This window comes from Vanessa tameamea, chromosome 13 (genome assembly GCF_037043105.1).
Source record: "Vanessa tameamea isolate UH-Manoa-2023 chromosome 13, ilVanTame1 primary haplotype, whole genome shotgun sequence".
In the NCBI taxonomy this organism is placed as follows: Eukaryota; Metazoa; Arthropoda; class Insecta; order Lepidoptera; family Nymphalidae; genus Vanessa; species Vanessa tameamea.
In genome coordinates, this window is record NC_087321.1 from 4,808,722 (window position 1) to 4,826,363 (window position 17,642).

Consider the following 17,642-nt stretch of genomic DNA (forward strand, 5'->3'; position numbering starts at 1 on the left):
GGATAGTACTCAATGCACCTAGCATGATAATGTTTTAAGGCATCGGAAGCTAACGTCTGGTAAATTACAACAAACGCGTGCTTCCGTTCAAACAAGCGTACAGTAAAGTCGGCAGCTTAAATTCACTATTAGTAATAATGCGACAATTGTATTTGTTCTTTTAACAGTCAGTAAAGTATGTAATTCCCTTATTAGTTATTCAGTCACTTATCCGATGATTGAACAATCAGCCTTCGAGATACATGTTTTTACTATTCAATGTAAGTTCTTATATTTTCTGAAATATCAAATATACATACTTTATTCATTCATACTATGAACACGTCGTCACTATAATTACGTATGATTAAAAAAATTTGTTTTTGAACTATTGTTTTCGATGACAGATCTCTTTCATCAAGAAGATTCGAAAAGATTAAACCATCCTAATTATGAGATTATATTTAATTTTTGACAGTATTTTAAAGTTTAACTTTAATAATAGAACAACAATATTTTGTTGGGCGATAAGTTGCATATTTTTCGAAATATCTATATATATTAATAAAATATATTGAAAGAATATTTCATAAAAAAAAATCTATTTCTTTTTTAATCTGCCAAACTATTTCAATTCAATTCCATAACCAATAACGGCAAGTGAAGTATCAGATCTTAAGTCAAGCTAACAGAAGTCGGTACGTGACCGGAAATGAATTTTCCGGACGCATCTACACTTTCAACAAACTAAGCAGAAGATATTCAATTTGCTTTATGAAATATATATTCATTCAATTAGTGAGCTTGTTTTCGTTTCATACTTTTGATTTTAAAATTGACTTATTACTTAACTTTACGAAACGAAATATTTCATTTTTATCATATGTTTTATATATGAAAAAATATATATAATATATGAAGAATAAATATGTGTACATTATTAAATGAATATTATATAACATACGAGATATTTATAAAATAAAAAAAACAACTATAGCAAAAACATTTATTAAGAGTATAACACCTCGCCTTATTGCCTCCGCTGGTGACAGGAGGGCTGGTTCGTTTTTAGCCCAGAGGATCGGAATTGCGATTCAACGGGGAAATGCTGCTAGCATTCTTGCCACCATTCCACGCGGTCATGATATTTACAGTAATTATTTTTAATTTTTGTTTATAAATGAAATGTAGAATATCATTACAATAAAATGTTATAAATCATACAAAGACATTAAATTCGCGCTTGCTATGTCAATAATCTATAAAAGCAGGAGAAACTGCGAAGTGCAGACTTTTATATAATATATTCAGACTAGTGTCATGACTAATAATCGATTTTTCAATTAGCGTTTACAAAAAAAACCGGCCAAGTGCGAGTCGGACTCGCGCTCGAAGTTGTGAATGTCTGTTGTATGGAAGCCCCCTTAAATATTTATCTTATTCTGTTTTCATCTGTGAAAATTTCAACTGCCTAACTATTACAGTTCATGAGATACAGCCCGGTGAAAGACAGGACAGATGGAAGGATAGACGGACAGTGGAGTCTTAGTTATAAGTTATAAGGGTAAACCCTTTGGGTACGGAACCCTAAAAACGGCTACTATTTTTTGTATAAATAGATATAATACCTACTGTAACATTTCACACAGCAGTTTAAGAAGAGAAAAGAGGGAATATAACACCGTTATTGTAATGAAATAAAATTACCACATGTAATATATTATACGAGGGACTGTAGGGAGGAGCTATCGGTACTCGGCTTGCTGATACAATTTAATTTAAGGCAGTTAGAGGTTAGTAGGAATTTAGTTGTGTTCAATGAAATGAAATTACAACTTTAGTAATTTAAAATAAAATAAAAATAAATTTATTAATACGAAAAATTATCATTGTCACAAAACATCCAGTGGCGTCGCACTAGGAAAGCCTGTCGAGTACCACCGGTTACAATTTCGTATGTTCAAACTAGAGTTCGGACGATATAAAATCCCATAAAGAATTAAATAATAATATTTCTTTATACAATATACATCATAAAATATATGAAAAATAAAATAATATGTACAATATTAATACTAATACCTAAGGAAAATAAAGTAAAATAAAAAAAATATATATATTAAATTGACTTTATTTTTTTATTGTAGTATTAACTGTCAAATGAGCTGACTGTAAGTGGTCATCAAACCACATTACATAGGTTATGTAAGAAATTTTACCCATGCGCCATCAACTTTGGCAACTAAGTAATTATTTCCCCTGTGCCTATTTGTATACTAGCCAGTGTACACTCGCCCTTCAAACCGAAACTCAACACAACTAATTAGTTATTTTTAACAGACGAATAAGGTAGTAAGTATTTTCTTTAAATAAATAAATATCCACTGTAGTGCCGTCCGACTGGCCGTGGTTTGGGTGCAATTTTTTTTTTTAATATATTTAATTGATTTTATTGTTTACGTTACTGGATATTTTTGTTTTCAAGTATCCAAATTTATAAATAAGAATGTACAATTTTAACTGTCGCAGATATATTCCCTAAAAAGGTGTAATTTCGTTTGATTTTTAGACTATTCAGTATGGTATTTATTTATTAATATAAATATTACCAATAATTCTTCTCCGTTCTGTCTTCACACAAATACAAAAAAATATTTTACTTCCTTACGTACTTGAAAAATCATGTTTAGGATCTGTTAATTTTCATGCATGATTAATTTAATCAGTTGTTAATAATGATTGCAGGATCTCCTATTTTCCTATGAACACACGTTTTCTCGTCGTGAAAACCTACAGTTATATAGACTAAGTTTGTTAACATGGTATAAATGCGTCCATAAATTAGCGTTCTTGGCGAACTTCTCCTTCTCTTTTTCGTCTTTGAAAGTTTGTTGATGGCTAATATTTCGTGATTCGTACCCATTAACTCAGCTCGTAGCATGTTATTATCTCATCCAGTAGTTTTCCATGTCATTTACAAGCTCACACAATGTTCTCCGACGCGGCTAAAATGCCGTACCATTTAGGAACCGTACCGTGAAGATGAGGCCTAAATAAGTAAATGCTTAGTTGTTTGCAGATTGTTTTGGTAGAGATCACATTCCGAACTGGTCAGAGATTTACTTTTAGTTTACGTACCGTAATTGTAATCTTTTGTTAAATGACTATGTCTGAAAAAAAACCCTTAGTTATAAATAAAATGACCCGAGCACGTGCCCGAATAAGAAGGAAACCTTGCTGTCCCTACCCAGACTGCCTCAGGCCAGGTAAGAAAGCCCGACTGCTGTTTCAAAAGAAAGGAGCCAAATGTGCGGGACATCTTTTAATGGTTGCAGTGTACATTCACTTAATCTCATAATTCAATGAAACGATGAATCCAACATGACCAGTAAGAGTTCAGGTGCAGGACTAACTTTAAGACTCTGAGCTGCCACTAAGAATTTCTCAACGAAAAATCCGAATAACTTTTTGCTAGCCCAACCTTGGATTTGAATCCAGGACTTCGTAATCTGAGGCCTCATAAGCTAGCCAATGCACCGACTAGGAAGCCGCAGACCGCAACGCAGCTTAATATGTTATAAATGTGAAAATGGCGAAAACTACGACGGTTTTTTATGAAACTATGACGCAACTCACAAGTTAATACCATTATTATTTAATAACACCCGTTCATGTTATAAAGCTTTTGTCATTAACATTAAATTCATAACACTGAATTTCAATCCAATAGATCATATTTGCATGACATTTCAATTATTTTAATATCAATTTATATATAAAAGCAATAAAATAACTAGTCCTTGCCCGCGGCCTCACGCTCTCGTAATGGCTTGCCGTATATTGATGACACATTGCCAGCTAATACAAATGATTTATAAACGATTATTATGATAAACGCGTTTTATATATCGCTTTAGATATTATATTTATTAATTAAACATGTAAATACGTTACAAATTGTGACGTATAATTTTAATTCTAAATTCAAATACATTCAAAATGTTGTCTTTTTAATACACAATGAAATGGAAGTCGTCTTATTAGAAATTTTGAATAAGATTAAATTAGGCCAATCACAGACTCGTAATGTTTTTAACAAGAAATCTACCGAGAAAACTTCATAGATACTTTTTTATACGGATCATTATATGAATGAATAATCAAAATAACATTTACATAATTTTAACAAAAAAATAACCGACACCAATTGAAGTGATACCAAATGGCAAGAAGATAAATATACAACCGAGCTGATCGTCCTTCGTCGATTAAAACATTGAAAATCACTGAACCCTAATCTCTAATAATAATTATTTATTTGGACTAGTTATTTTATTGCTTTTATATATAAATTGATATTAAAATAATTGAAATGTCATGCAAATATGATCTATTGGATTGAAATTCAGTGTTATGTTAATGGTATGGTAGTAGTTTTTAGATTGACAATCTATAAGTGTTATATTTCTATATCGAATAAAGTATTTAAAATGTTAAGGTGAAATTGAATTATCGAATATTATTATATTAACTTATATTATTAATTATCGATTAAATAATATAAATAGATAAATAAATATCGGACAACATCACATACATTACACTGATCCCAATGTAAGTAGCTAAAGCACTTGTGTTATGGAAAATCAGAAGTAACGACGGAACTACAAACACCCAGACCCAAGACAACATAGAAAAATAATTAACTTTTTCTACATCGACTCGGCCGGGAATCGAACCCGGGACCTCGGAGTGACGTACCCATGAAAACCGGTGTATACACTACTCGACCACGGAGGTCGATTTAAAACCTTAATTCAATTTTGATTTTATAGCTTCGTACATCTCGTCAATAACCTAAACCTTTATAGAATCACTATCGCGTTTATCTATCCGTCTACGATAACATATTCTCCGAATCTACTTTTCAGAAAAAATATTTTGCTGCTTTTTGTCAGTTTTTTTTTTCGTGAATCCTATTCTTTCTTGATCTCACAAAATCCTCAACTCGAGACCGACTCACAACATTTTTTTTTAATAACATTAAAGCTTAAACGTTTGATTGATTAGACAGTAAATTAAACCCGAATATAAACTAAGAAGAGATCATATCTAACTCTCTTGTTTATTATTATTATTCGTACTACTTATATTAATATAAAAAGGTAAAATGAGTTTGTTTTTTCTGATTCCCCACTAAAACTGGAGCGTGCGGTGTATTAGCACCGAGTGGGCTGATTGGATGTGGACGAGGAGAGTGCTGCGCCCTGCACTGTTTATTTTTATTACCCGAAATACAACCCTAATCGCACCCACATGGGGTAATATCGATAGCTAGTTGATAGCTAACATTTCATAAAATATTAACACAAATGAACCGACGTCCACTTTTAGATAATAACAGCTTAACATTTCAAACTTTAAGCTATTATTACGAATATAAATGAATATTCCCATCGTATTAATACTTTTTTTGCGAATTCGTAATAGTCGATTTTAGCTTAGTATTTTTTTAGTATGGTAACATACTATTCATATTGTCAAAGATAAAATATAAAATTTGAACAGAAAAACATTGAAATCTTTCAGAAAATCATTTCTATGTTGTTTCAAAATTTGTGTTTGTAGTTCCTCTATAAATATGAACATAAAAATATGTCTACATATGTCATAAAATTAGATCTTTATCTTTAACTAAAATGTCCTGGCAATTGACCTCGAGACGATTCAGATAAAATATTTTTTAAGAAGTTGATTTGTTTTGTTTGACTATGTTTGAAAATTCTGAAACATTTATCAAAAAAAGATTTAATTGTTTTGCTTTCATCAGAACGCTCATTGGTCGGCTACAGCATTATAATCTGCCACCGACAAATGATTCATTTTTACATATAAATTAATTTATATTATTTATATAGTTATTACATATAACTGTAGGTTTGAATGTTTTTAAAAAACGAACAATTTTAACAATTTTATTTATAAACAAACCAACGTGTCTTAACATTTTTATTATTAAGATTTATACAATAGAACAAAATAATAGCAAGCAATTTAAAATAAAAAAAGAAAAAATATATATATCTTTATATACTTTTGTAAATACTGCATTAATTCAGTAGTCATCTATGTAGATTAATTTTAAATTTATCGTACGAGAATTGTCAACCGTTCGAAATCCGTTCAACATAAAATACGAATAATTCGCTTAAAAGGGGTTATTTCTGTTTAATGATATTGCTCCGATATCATCCGCGGCGTCAATGACTTGCTCCCATTTGTATTCTGTTCCCGTTTCAGAATAACCGCCACTAACACCACTTACCGAACCGGGTATTTAGAGTTCTACCGACATTTTATAGTTATTATCAAAGTGGAACTATACTTCACTCTATTTGGGTTACCGATGTATAGAACTAAAACTATTATTTTAAGTGGAACATGATTATTGTGAATTGAACTTACCTTAGTATTAAAGGACTGCTTTTGCTGTTGTCATGTTGACCATTTTGACTCGGGTATCGGGTTACATCGTCACGGTTGCATGCAATAGCTATCCCGTGACGCTCGCCGATGAGGCGGAGGGTATCACCAGTTTTTTAGTGGGTATTCCAGTGTACTAGTTGTCCTGGATACAGGCGAGTCCCGTATACTTGCCCTCTTTTTCACGTGAGGGAAAAGCGTAATACGTATTTCCAGCGAAAAAAAAGGTCACTGTAACATGGGTACTGAGCTAATGTTAGCAGCTTATAATGCTGCAAATTTCACGGTCCCAAGTCGGGCTAGTAAAAAGACTGTTCTGTCAACAATATCCTGGATAATCCAGTAAAATATTGACAGTTTTACAATTTCGTAACTTGCAAAGCACATAAAGCCGCTTGTCCACTTTTCGCGTTGCCGTCCCATTGGAATATCTAAGTAAGAGCATAATACACGGGATGCACTCTGCTGCTTTCTATTTTCCTTATTTTTTATAGCAAAGATAGACGGAAAAATGAAAATGAGCCATGTGTAACCGCCCATAGACATTGACGCCTTAATTTTTTTAACCATTCCTTACATATCGCCAATGTGCCATCAAACTTTGGTAACTGAGATGTTATGTCTCTTGTACCTGTAACTGACATATACACTCCTCAAACTGGAACACAACAATACTAAGTAATTCTTATTGGCGATGGAATGTATGATAAGTGTTTGAGTCCTACCCAGACGGGCATGCATAAGTTTCTTTTTATTTTTCGTGGTAGTAGGTACCTACTATCTGTTCATTAGTTATTCCGCCGCCCAACATGACATATTAACGTGTTGCTTTCTTGCAGTTTTAACGGTGTCACTCATCAATTAGCGTAGTTAGAAGGACGACGAACATAACATCTCAGATCCTAAGGTTTGAAGCACATTAACAGCATTTTGCATTCTATCTATACTTATATTATAAACACGTAAAATTTGTTTATTTGTGTGTAAGGAATAATCTCCGGAACGAATAGAATTAAAAAAAAAATTCTAGGTTGAAAGCTACATTATTCCTGAGAGCTAATATACTACATTCATGTGAAGCCAGGTCGAGTCACTAGTCATATGTACACTTACCAATCCATTCTTCCATACTATACTATATATATGAAGTACTACTTGAAGTTAGAAGCAGGAAATTTTATTTTTGTGCCACTGATTGAAAACGACTAGATACGTATTTAAGCGTTTCTTGATATTTTTAGGGACAAAGTAGGGGTTGACATTTTGTATACAGGTTAGTCTGGAAGTCCGTCATTTTGAAGTTAAATGCTCGAAATTTTTTTGGGTAGTTCTGGATATTCTACATTCTAAAAATACACATCAATGTGATATATAAAGAGATCTTACATTAACGTAATATTTTAAGTTAATTTGTAAATATATTCACATTCTACGCGAGCAAAGGCGCGGGTAACAGCTAGTAGAATTATAACTCCATTAAAACCTCGATTTTGATCATAATGAAAATACGTTATACGCAATGTTCGACTCTATAAACATTTTTATAAACTAAACAAAATTATAAAATCTTAATATCAACTAATAATATAAATGGAGCTCACAATTTAGTCACGTCACTTAAAATGTCCTCGCATCTCACTTTCATCGACAATCAGCGAGTGACTGCTAACCAAGTTTCACTAACGAACTCCTTAACTAAATAGTAACGATGCAACCAAACTTCATAATTAGGCCAACCGACAATTGTGAGAGTACTTTTTGTTTTACTCCTGCTGTTCCAGCGCATTCGGTGAGCTGGCGACTTCCTACTTTGTTACTTAAAAGCAGAATTTGCAACTCAAAAGTCAAAAGGATCACGTAACTTTACAGCGGAAATGCTAGTTTTTAGATAACGTAATACCAGGTCTTAATAATTATGTAAGTTTGTTGTATGAAACAAAATATGTATTCACTACGAGTACATTTGTAAATGGAAATTAGAATTTAAGTTTTGAATTTAACATTTTATTAACTATCTGCTAAACTCGCTGCGAATTAATTATTTATTAGTAATGTTTACTTGGTAGGGTTTTATGAGAAACATGTGTTTTTTGGTGTTCTTTTATTTCTCTGACGTCATTACTATTATTATTATATAAGGAAAATAATATTCACAAATTTAATTTTTTGAAAATATTTTCATTCAAAATGCCAAGGTTGGAACTGCAGAGACAACGTTCGACACAATGTTCGAACATTGAGCTTAATGAGAATAGATCTTACAAGAAAGCTGATCCTTACAAATTATAGGAAATACAAAGAAGAATATTGAATAAATCATTAACAATTCTAGTAGCGGCACGCTATGATGGCCGTTTTGACGTTTGCCCGCTCATGAAGTTTCGTATTTAATAAATAATTACATCAAAGGAGCAAATTGTTGTTCTTTATTGTCAATAGTGACGTGCAGTTAGTCATAAAATTTATCGAATGTGATTTCTAAACTACAAATATTAGGGTACCGCGAAGATAACTTTTTTTATATATTTTTTTGCGTAAACGTGTACGTCACACTCTCACACTCGACCTCGTAGTCGGTGTTATATTTGTGTTGACAGTAAATATTTTATCTATTTTATAAATTATTTATTTTATTTTATTTTTTCGTTCGAATATATTACTTAAACTTATTTTATATTTTTTTTATTAAACATTTTTAATCAGATACTACTTGCAACAAAAACTTGAATTAAATTACTTGCAAAAAAACAAAGATTTGAATATATTATATCGATAATAAATTTACATTTCACATCACTTTTTTAATGTGTCAAAACGGCCATCGTATCTTGCCGCTAGAATAAATGCTATAAATTCTTGGTCAATACTCTGACAACTCTAAGACTTGCGAGTAAAGTATTTATCTAGTGCTGTTAAAACTAAGTTATAATACATATATACGTACTTTTTTTAATAATTTCACAAGTATTATGCCTGGTTTACATAGTACGAGATACAACTCGTATCCGAGCAACATCAACATAGTTTGTTTTCAGTCGCCTTCTCATCTTCAGCTCCCAGTACCACCACATCAGTAGATGGCACAATACACGCAATGTTCGGACGCGTTCGGTAGTAACTACAGCAGTCAGAATCGAGATTCCAGTATTATTCCAGCACTAATCTCATAGAAACAGCAAAGGCAAGCCGAGTTACTGACATACGATTACATAACACGGGCAGTTGTCAACTGTCTAGTCAGCAGCACACAGTATGTATACCAGGCCTTACCAACATTTGTAATTACCCCTTCGACTATTTTTGTAAGCATGTGGTAGTGAGGACTAGCGACAAAACCATTGGGTTTAGTATCGAATCATACATTTAACATTCTTAAATTAAATTGTGTGAAAAAGCAAATAACTAAAGAATAAACATAGTTTCCGACTTCGAACACGAAATAACGCCGTCGACGAACGGAAGTCAATAATAATATTATGAATACTTTATTTTATAGCAAAGTTTTATTAAGAGTTTTCCCCGACGAAAACTTTCCTTTTAAATTTGGTAATTTCAATCAATAGTTTCGAAAATATGAAATATATTTACTTCTCTGAGTATCTTCTACTCGGTTGTTTTACTTTTTGTTTCTAGAGTTGTATTTTTTACCAAGTTACCATGCTTGTAACTAGTAATAAATCTCAACATCTCGATGGTAAAATTAAATAATGATCACTGCAAAATAGCCTTTATTATTTTATCAATATGGTTTAGTTTTTAAAGGTATATCTTAACGATACAGAATAGCCCCATTGAACGAAAAATGTAAATCAAGTATATCCACAAACAAAGAATAATATATACGAGCGAACGTAGCCGCGGTAAAATACAAAGCGAAATATGATAACACAAACATTATTTATTACGTCCCCTTAATCGAAATATTCAAGAAGCTGAAGGGAAGAAAAACCGGTAAATTCGTGAGTATCGATGAAAAATTCAATTCGCTAAAGCTAATGTTTGATATTTCTTTATCAGAAGAGCCAATTACCGTGTTCTGAGCGCGGGACTTGTTTCCGAGTGATTTGATGAATAATTTTTCTTAACCTAATTTACAAATAAAACTCCTTCTGCTTATATAAAATATTATTTAGGATTTTGATCATGGGAAATGCATATGAAAAACACATTTAAGATGACAATAAAGACCATATCAGGGTGATTATTGTTTCTGGGTTTGTTTATAGGTTATTTTTTTCCTATTCTCAATCTTTTTCATTTGTTTTTTATTATAGTTGTTTAATATAAGTTTTAATTTTCGGCTCAATGATATTATGCTGTTGGTAAAATTTAAATAATCTTAATGATAAAGTTATTCATTAAGATCTAAGGTTTTATGAGACGTTACGCAATTATTTCATTAGGTATCATTAACGGATTTATATTTATTAATAATCAAATGATTACATATATCTATAAAATGTATATTGATTTGCGAATGACTTTAGATAGTTGACGATTTGAGTCCGCGATTAAAGAGTCCGTGCACTATACCGGTGAAAATAATACATCTAAACGTATTTCTAATTGGCCTTCGCTTTATAATAAGTTTCGTAGAGCAGAATCCGATCTTTTTCGAAACAAACCGCATAATGAAGACCCTTGATTCTTTCGTAATTTAGCCCATAATTTATTGTGCTGCTAAATACCGTTCTGCAAACTGCAAAAAATTGTGATACATTTAAAAAGCCTATAATCAGGTTTAAGAGTATTTTGGATAAACGTATATTTAAAACCAAAAAAAACAGACGCTAGTAGTAATTATAACATATTCAAACATACTATATTTAAATAAAAATAATAAAATAATAAATATTGGACAACATCACATAAATTACTCTGATCCCAATGTAAGTAGCTAAAGCACTTGTGTTATGGAAAATCATAAGTAACGACGGTACCACAAACACCCAGACCCAAGACAACATAGAAAACTAATGAACTTTTTCTACATCGACTGGCCGGAAATTGAACCCGGGGGACCTCGGAGTGGCGTACCCATGAAAACCGGTGTACACACTACTCGACCACGGAGGTCTTCAATATTAATTATATTAATTGCTAGTTTCGGCCCGCGTATGTGTGAGTATGTGTATCTTTTAAAAAATATATACATATGTGTCAAACGTTTCTGACACATGAACTTTCTTATTCTATATATTCTTATCATGTGTAGATAAATGCGTAAAGTTCATTGTCACGGTAGTCAGAGTCGCAATGGCCCACATCTGATAATAAGTGGTCATCACTGCCTAATAGACATTATCACTATAAGAAATATTAATCCCTTCCGTCGCCAATGCACCACTAAGGGAAATACGATCTTACGTCCATTGATACTGTAATTCAACTCACTCCTCAAACGAATACAACTATACTAAATTATAGTAAGGAATACTTGTAATGAGGGGTCGTATCTACCAAGTAAAAAGTACGTTCCACTAAATAAATAAAAACAATAATCGGTATCTTAAGAATAATATATAAGGCGATCGTTAAAAAAATTCATGAACCTCAGCATCGTCCCTCACCTATTTGACTTTCTAAGTGACAAAGGCATTAAAACGTCTCGCGGGAATTAATCGCCTTTTACATTAACGTTAAGTGCTATTTTATATTATGTGAGGAAAGTTGAAAACTTCGATTCTTCGAACATTGTGTTGATTCAGGCTTGTTACAGCTGATCGCCGTCTGTCACTTCAATTATGTATCATATTTCGCGGAAACATCGGCAATATATTGGAAATTTAAATAAATTGCTTTTTTATCTCAATAGAATATAACTAGCCGGCATTATTCGTTCTTTATTTGTTTTTCATTTATTGTTTTACTTGTTAATTGAATTAATGTTTAATCAAAGACTAAGAAATAAAAGATCGATACAATATAATCGTAGCTAATTAAGAATCTGTAAATGCCCCTTTGCTGAGCTAAAGTTTTCTCTCTGTTTGAGAAGGCGGTTTAGAGGTTATTCAGCCACGCTGCTCTCATGTGTTTCTAGCGACACGTGCCGACAACCTCACGATGTTTTCCTTCAGTGCTGGGCACAAGATGAATTACAAAAACAAGTAAATAATAAATCAGTGGTACTAATGGGTTTGAACCGGCAGTAATCCAATTCAAGCAAAAGTTTATGAAAATTTGGTGGTGCTTGTGGTTTTGAACCTGCAATCATCGATTAAGAATCACATTTTAACTACTAAGGCATCTCGACGATATGGATATAACACAAATATCGAGTTTTACTGAGGACTAGTTTTAATTACTAAAGTCAGAAACGGAAACCATAACAAAATATCGCTGTTAAAAATTACACGTTTCTCGGTACTTTTTATGATAATAAAACTACAGACTCGCCTGAAACTTTCGACTACTACGAAGTTTTATACAGGTAACATGATTTCAATTAGGTTTTTCTTAAAAATACCGTAAGCAGGCACAATACACGAACTTCCTCGACTCGACATTTTTATCGTCGTTGTTTATATTATTACTGGAAATATTTTTGTAACTATAAAATACTAACTGATTAAACTTATTTTATTACTACTTTTTTAATTGTACATGGCGATTGTATAGATTAATAATTTATTAACGTTAAAATAACAGCCGAGATGGCCCAGTGGTTAGAACGCGTGCATCTTAACCGATGATTTCGGGTTCAAACCCAGGCAGGCACCACTGAATTTTCATGTACTTAATTTGTGTTTATAATTCATCTCGTGCTCGACGGTGAAGGAAAACATCGTGAGGAAACCTGCATGTGTGTAATTTCAACGAAATTCTGCCACATGTGTATTCCACCAACCCGCATTGGAGCAGCGTGGTGGAATATGCTCCATACCTTCTCCTCAACGGGAGAGGAGGCCTTAGCCCAGCAGAGGGAAATTTACAGGCTGATTATGTTTATATGTTTATGTTATGTTAAAATGAAATTGAAATATTGATCATAGTTTAAAAAATATATTCTAACGTTAAAATATTGAACATATAAAAACTTTTTTCAGAAATACTTTTCAGTGACAAATGACTAATGTGTTTACTGAACTATATGGACCAGCTCGTTTTCCTCGTTGTTTACTTTCAATACATGACTTTGACTAATAACAACTATCTCTGCTAGTGTGCGGTCAGCTTGTGGCACTATGGACCGTGCAGGGTACGTAGGAATACGATGACCCATTACCATTGCATTATGACTTTTATTGCTAAGACCATAGAGCTTATAAACGTATACATTTATATGGTTTATAGTATGTGGGGTTAAAATTGCATCCTCTATTCCACGCTACGCCTGAACGGCTTCTAATGCGAATCATAAATCATTACTCAAACAAATACGCGGTTTTCTCTCGAGCTCGAGTCGGACGTAACAATAGAATTTGATGGAGTAATTTATATTAAGCAGTAATATTATTATTTGCGGGTAGAATTTATTTCACCTTTAATTTAAAGTTTCACGCGGTTTCTGTATTTTCAACTTTGTGTTTTCTACCGCGTGTCTACTTAATTGGGGCAGTTTGGGCGATGTTTACTTTTTAATTAATTCGTGCTATGAATAAAGTGTTTATTTTATAGTAAATGTTGCCGTTGTTTTTTTTTTAATTATTTGAAATTTGCGATTATAGTTTTATAATAGTGCTTTACATTACGCGAATATCAATTTACATAATTCAATCATTATTCTACTGCTCGTAAGTAAATGTATTATGTGCTCTTATAGAATACCTTATTGCTTATTTCACCACGCTTGGTTTCCGATTGACGTTTTACACACACTCATACACGAAAATACACAATATTAATAAATATTCATAATTGTGCATTACGCTGTTTATATCCTATTATTCTGTAATCGTTTATAGTGGGAAGTAATTATTACTACATGAAGGAGAACGTGCATCGAGCGTCAAACGTCTCAAGAGCCCTCGATAAGAAGCAATAAAGATTATAACTATTACTATAAATTTTTAATAAAACACTCAACAGTATTTAATTAAAGCTGTCTAGAGCAGCATTCTGTATGGTTTATTGTGTATAGTTTACGTTGTGGTGACTGACATTTGTATAGACACTTGTAATTCAAAAGCGGCGAGCAAGCGATCTTTTCACCGACATCTCTGATGTCTTTATTTTCGTACTAAGAAATTCACAAATTATACATTATTTTATATACTCACCGAATAAGTCTTAACGTTAAGAAGTTTTTATATATCCATCATTTAACGAGTCGAAAGTTTTATTATGAATACGAAGCTTTATTAAACAATGTTCTCAAACTTATGATCAACCGAATGAACATTTACTTTTTAAGTAATGATTTTAATGTTATCTTAAAATCTGCAGTGACAAGTAACCATCAAAATCATATAGGTAACTATTTTGTGGTAGCATTTTGTACTGTCCGTTTGGGTAACATCTACACGTTATATGTTCTGCCGCCAAGCTGCGTTACTTAGTATCGTTATGTTCCAGATATAAATAACTTCTTAGTCGCAAGGTTGGTGACATTTACAATATGTCAGTACATTTTGCTGGCATGTTAGAAAATGTAATAAAAAAAATAAAAAAAACATTTAGAATGAAATATTTCTTCATATAACCGCACTATAAACTTCTTCATTAGCGCCCTCAGAGCTAGTATTCATTAACGTTTATGCAGTTTTTATGCGCTTTAATTAGCTTTACTTGTAACTAACAAAATATGCAAACAAATCTTGGTAGTTTTTTTTACCATATATTTTATACTAGTTGTCGCCCGCGGCTTCGCTCGCGTTTTAGGGGGTTGGTTGTCATGTGTTAGACAAGAAAAGTAGCCTATGTCCTTTTCTCCGTTCCTTGGAGTTCAAGTTTCCTTCATAACAAATTTCGTCAAATTCGGTTCATTGGTTTGGCAGTGAAAGAGCGACAGACAGACAGAGTTTCTTTCACATTTATAATATTAAGTAAGTAATATAGATCTACTTTTAATATTGCAAGTACCAGTATTTGAAGTTCGTATGACAGTAGAATAATTATATAATGTTGATGTACTTAAAACGCGTACGCAACGATTTGCCCTCGTTTCAGATATGCAGCGCTAAGGTAACATGCTCTCGACCTCCGTATTCCCCACCACCAACAATGGGGTACCATCAAGTCTATAGGCATCTTTTAGGTAAAGGCACTCCACCTTAGGCTGTATCATCACCTCCATCAGTTGTGATAACAGTCAAGCGCTAGCTAATATAATTAAAAAAATAAAATAAATAAATTGGTACCATCGATCTGACCAAATAATACAGCTCGTACGATTTAGAAGCTCATTTTAGTCTTTTACGCTACACTGACAGAAACCATCATTTTATACTTCTAATAGATAAATTTAATAGAAAATACAAAGTTGCTTCACGCCGTCTGTCCTCTTAGATCTCTTAAACTACGCAACAGATTTTAATGCTGTTTTCATCAATAAACGGAGTGATTCAAGAGGAAGATTTGTATGTATAATACGTATATATTATAGTTGAGAAAAGCCGAGACCTAAAACAGATCAGGTTTCCATTCAGAAAAGAAAAACCTAAATTTATATATAGACCGTTATTGTACCCGTGTTAAGCCGAGACAGGTAGCTAGGACAAAATAAACTACAAATTATTCATATTTACCAATATAAAATCACATCATAAGCGTATTAAGCGTAAATACAATCCTTAACTTAATTTCTGTAAGCTAAGCCTATGAACTCAAATTTATAAAAACAAAACTCAAATATACGACATTCCTCCGTGTCAAGTTTATTTGTCACGACACTGGGTCACGACAGTCTAGTGTATCAGCAAATGCCCTCAGGATGCTATTATATGCCCGAATCCTGCGCATCAGGGATGAACAACGTCTGCACATGGTAAAGTAATGTGGCCTCACAAATGAGACAGTATCGCCAACATCCTTAAATCATTTTTGTAATAGACGCTCAGGGAACTGTTTTTATTTAATTAATAATGTAAATAAAATAACCGAATTTTAATGAAAACTTATTGATAATCTTTTATATTTAATGCGTAGGAAGTCACTTAAGATTCGATTTCATCATTTGTATGTACATTTAGATACGAAACGTTTTAACTGGTTTTAACTGGTTCTTTGGTCTAGTGACTAGTGAATATGGCTGGAGATGCTTAGATTCAATTATTTATTTATTATTTGATATGTCAGCATAGATATAAAACCCATAGAAAAAGCGTGATCAAAGAAATTGCAATTATGAAAAAAAACAATGCAGCAGTTATAACATTTCTTTAGCCTGTAATTAAGAATGAAACTTAATCTATAACGGTTAAGTAATTGGATTAAAAAGGTCTTAGAAAATGGTAACGCCTTCATTTTCCTTGATATAATGATGTTAATCAAATGGAGAGGGGAAAACAAATATTTTTATTTCGGTAGGAGTGTTCACGAAGTATCTTTGGACATTCATCAATCATAATTTATTACTCTATTCTGTTATTATTGTTACCCTGAATAATCGTTCATATCCGAAACACGTAAAAAAGGCGCGTTTGCACTAACGTAATAAAGTTTAAGTTACTTTTTTTTAACCACAGTAGAAGTGCATTGGTATGAAATAATTAATATAAGTTTTTGTTTTTTTAGTTTAGTATTTAACGAAGGTATGAACAATATTTCAGTAGTTTTAAAAATAAATTTTAAAACCTGACCAGATGAGCCAGACGTTTCCGTTAAAACCTTTAAAGCTCCATACCGTACACTTTAGCGATAAATGCTTTTAAGTTATTTAACTTAGTTATTGATAACTGTAACCGCTTTATTCTCGGCTTATATTTCACTAAATACTTTAAAAGTATCGCTGTTTCTACCAGGGTTGTAACTCTTTATTTATTATTAAATTTTTATGAACAACAATATAAAATATATATACATTTGTAAGCTTATCGGATATAATATTTTTGAAACCAAACAACCTTTTTTAATCAAAATAGAACACATTAAATGAATTGTTTTAAAGACATCTAAATAAACATTTTGTATTATACATTTATATGTACGTATTTACGATTACTGCATAAATTTACGTTGAAAAAATTAAGATAAATGATGATTAAAAACTATTCTTCCATTGTGTACGCGACCCGACCCGG